The 4,465-nt window shown below is 36.7% G+C and overlaps 1 pseudogene; it reads right to left on the bottom strand.

The window, feature by feature from the left end:
• Positions 1-1,143: 1,143 nt before the first annotated feature.
• On the bottom strand, positions 1,144-4,151 carry LOC100348210 (polyribonucleotide nucleotidyltransferase 1, mitochondrial-like; annotated as a pseudogene).
• Positions 4,152-4,465: the final 314 nt, after the last annotated feature.

Here is a 4,465-nt window from a genome sequence, read left to right on the forward strand (position 1 = left end):
AAACTTTTCTGTTAAGAAATAAGTATATATGTTTATGGAAATCAAATAGTTTAAATTTAATTTTTCATTTTCAATTAATCATCAATATTTCAGCAAGTATAGCAATAATGACTGCATGCTATTTTATACACAAGTTTTATAATTAATGTTTATTGATTAAATACATATATCTAAAAAAATCTTTGGTTTAGCCAGCTTTTTTTTTCCTTTGGCCACGTAAATTTTAATATTTGAAGAACTAGTCAGCCCCAAGTCCTGAATTTACACATATTTTCATGAAGTTTATAAAAGATTATAGATTGTTGATTATGACTTTTATGTACCATTTGTCTTCCTTTGATGGAACTATAACATAATATTTTAAATGATGGCAATGAACAATGTGACATATATTATTAATAATTACATTAATCTCCACACATGACTATTTCAAGCCATTTAATAATTATAAACATAATTGTGCCAGTTCTTATGCCAAAAATATCCATGTTAGCAATATGCACACTCAAAAGTTATCTGGTTCTATTTTATGCATAAATAATTTTTGTGTGTTTAGCTACATTTGAAAAATGTATGCACTACTTCATGCTAGTAGAGTCCATTTTTATTACTCTGGAATATTTAAGATTTTGTGAATAATTTGTATGGGGTCAAATAAAAATGGGTTAAATTAGCTCTCTCAACTCTTTATTGTATCTGTTAACTGTTATGAAGAAATAGACACTAGTTTTGGAAATGGCAAGTTCCAGTTCATGGAACAATAGAAGACAAAAAAAGCTGTTGGTGCAAAGAGGTGATCTATTAGATGGCTAAGGGTAAGCTGTCCCTATGAAGAAAAAAAAGATATATAGGAAGAAATCCATTACAACCACATACATGGTGTGGTTGTATTTCTAAGTTTTCCACATACATATTAGAATTATAAGAACAAAAGTGCAGTATTTCATCAGAGATATGAATGGTTGAATTTTAATAAATATTTATTTATTTCTAGTGTAAATACAAACAAGCCAATATAGGTTATTTTGAAAAGAAAAGAATGACACATGTAAATGAGTCTTTTCATACAAATAATTAGAATGCACTTATACTATATACAAATTACACATTATTTGATGATACTACTAAAATTCTTTTAAAAAATCACTGGAAAAAATTAGATGATGATTTTGAAATAGCGTCTTCCATTACAATATGGCTTCTGGCATTGGGAGTTTTGACAACAATTATAGCTGGAGACTGAAGGACTTTGTGAGAAAGTCTCAATCTTCCACTTGTGGGACCGGGTCCAAAGCATTTCACCTGGATTCTTTGGCCAGCTTCTGATCCCAAGGCAGTGGGATGCTCAGTCTTTCACTGATCAAGTTGTGTGTCATGAAGCAGTACTGTAGTCATTCTGGATATAATTTTACCATCACTCCAAAGTCTCTGATTTCAGTTATTGTGGCAATATAAACTGCTCCAAATTCTAACTGTTGTTCCTGATCATCTTTACAGATTTAAATAATGAAGTCTCTTGCTTCATGCATGGTGCTAGACATTGGAAAAAAAAATAGAAAATGTTTTTTCATCCCTCTGGCTAATAGTTACACCTGTTTCAGCCCGAGATTTTTTTTAAATGATATCCACCTAGTCCAACAAATTTTATTCGTTTTGATAATGGAACTTGAACAGTTTCTATAATAGGTACATTTTTTTTTCTAGATGCTCTAGTTTTTGAAACAGTTTTATTCATAATCTGTAATATCTTCTTCTTTGCCGCTGAAGCTTGCTGAATGGCCTCCATTAAAATTGTTATTGGTAGTCTAGGTAATTTTTTTTTTTTTGACAGGCAGAGTGGACAGTGAGAGAGAGACAGAGAGAAAGGTCTTCCTTTGCCGTTGGTTCACCCTCCAATGGCCGCCATGGCCGGCGTGCTGCGGCCGGCGCACCGTGCTGATCCAAAGCCAGGAGCCAGGTGCTTCTCCTGGTCTCCCATGGGGTGCAGGGCCCAAGGACTTGGGCCATCCTCCACTGCACTCCCTGGCCACAGCAGAGAGCTGGTCTGGAAGAGGGGCAACCGGGACAGAATCTGGTGCCCCGACCGGGACTAGAACCCGGCGTGCTGGCGCCGCTAGGTGGAGGATTAGCCTAGTGAGCTGCGGCGCCGGCCGGTAGTATAGGTAATTTAATATCGGCCTGTAATTCCATTATTCCCTCATTAGTGGCAGTTATTTTGAAATCCATATTACCATCGTAGTCTTCAATTCCCAGAATACCTATTAATAATTGATAGTCCTTTATGTCCTTGTTCTCAGAACTATTTTTGGTGACCAATCCTTTTGCTATACCTGCTACAGGAGATGAAATTGGAACCCTGCATCCATTAATGATAAACTTGCACCCCGTGCAGATGCCATAGAAGATGACCCATTTTACTCTAAGACCTTCAAATGTGACCTGTATAGTGAAATGAAAACAGGACATAAAACTTTCTACAGGAGCACCATGCCCCAGGTTCTTTTCTATTTATACCAGCTATCAATTTCATTAGTTGCATAAGGAGGAAACTCATACTGCAACATGAAATTTTTATCTTTTATTCCCCTTACCTTACAACTATTCTAATTTGATCATGATCTGACCAATACTGAATTTTAATGAATCAAATGTAAACGTACAAAGCACTTGTGTTTGTCCCCTTTGAAATTATGCCAATCTGTAAAGAGTTTTGAACATATCTACCTAACAGCTTATATTCCTAAGTGAAGTCAAATCTTGTCCATCCTATCTCTTTTATTCATGCAAAATAATAGTTCTAAAAACATCCTTTGTAATGACATTGAAGGATTCTATTGTTTCATATAGATCGACTTCAGGAAATTTCCGTTTTAGTTGTTCCTCTGTGTCTAGTCTTATCTTGCTAATAGCTTCATTTCTGGAAATTTTACCATGTTCATAGTCTGTAAAAACTGCATGGAGTTTCTCCATGGCAAGTTTATGAGCATATTTCACAATCTCTGGTGAAGGATGAATAACTTCTGAGATATACTCTTGGTAATACCAATTTCTCTTACCAATTGCCGGATGTCTTGAATGATTTGTTGGGTATGTTTCATTCCCACTATGATAGCATGGCAAAGACCTTCTGTAAAATGTTTTCCGTAGAGAATTCCAACATGACAATCTGACATTTAGGTGATCTAGCAACCACTCAATCCAAACTACTAAAAAAATTTCTTTTTTGAAAAGATTTATTTATTTATTTATTTGAGAGGTAGAGTTACAGACAGAAAGAGGGAGAGACAGAAAGAGGTTCCCTCCCCAAATGGCCACAATGGCAGGAGCTGGGTCTATCCAAAGCCAGAAGCCAGGAGCTACTTCTGGGTCCCCACATGGGTGCAGGGGCCCAAATACTTGGGCCATTTTCTACTGCTTTCCCAGGCCATAGCAGAGAGCTGGATTGGAAGAGGAGCAGCTGGGACTTGAACCGGTGCCCTTATGGGATGCTGGCACCTTTACCTGCTACACTACAGCCCAGCCACAGAAGACATTTCTTCTTGTGTTAACAACACATTCCCCATCAATCATTCCTATTCAGACTGCTCCAATATGTCCATTCCAAGAAATGTCTGATAATGTGAGGGCTACAGAAATGCTATTAATTACAAGGACATCAGGTTCATTAAAACCAGTTATTGCTTACAGATTGCAAAGGATTTGTGTATAAATAAGTCACCAGCTGGGAAGAGAGATCTTACTCAACAATGTGTTATTCAACTTGCAAGAATTTCTTTATCAGAAGGACCAATTTCTCTTCTAAGACAGTTTGTAGGAATTTTACCTGCTGCAGCAGCCTTCTGTCTGTAATCAACTACCAAGGGCATGAACCAGGAAGGTGATAATTTTGTTTTGCTGACTACTATGACCATCACCACAGTGTCTTCTGACTGTACTACAGCAGAGCCATCTGTGAATCTGGCCAGTTTTCCGGAGGATATTTCCAATTTTCTGTTGCCCAATTCCACTGCTACAGCTCGGGACCCTGAGCTACCCCTTAGTGCTTGCACCTGCAAGTATGTGAGTACCTGATCTGGCAGATGAGAGAACAGTGCCCAAAGGCGGGAGCAGATGTACAACAAGCAGGGCCTCCACACCACTAATTTTTCCATTTATGACCAACTGATCAACTGAATGATTGTTCATATAGAACACACATGAAAGAAATAATGAAAGTAAAGTAATAGTTTATTTTACTGATTTGAGGTTAATGATTGTTTGTTATATGAAAATTCAAATATTCAAATATTACTATCTCAATATTAGCATGTAAGTCCAAACCACACTTCTGCAGAAGAGAACACCAACCACGTGTATTGAAGAAAAGATAATCTTTTCAATAAATGATGCTGGCAAAACTGGACAAAATATATAAAAGGATGAAGTTAGATACTTTCCTCTCACCATATACAAAAGTCAACTCTAG

This window comes from Oryctolagus cuniculus, chromosome 2 (genome assembly GCF_051225735.1).
Source record: "Oryctolagus cuniculus isolate XC-2025 breed Fujian yellow rabbit chromosome 2, ASM5122573v1, whole genome shotgun sequence".
Classification (NCBI taxonomy): domain Eukaryota; kingdom Metazoa; phylum Chordata; class Mammalia; order Lagomorpha; family Leporidae; genus Oryctolagus; species Oryctolagus cuniculus.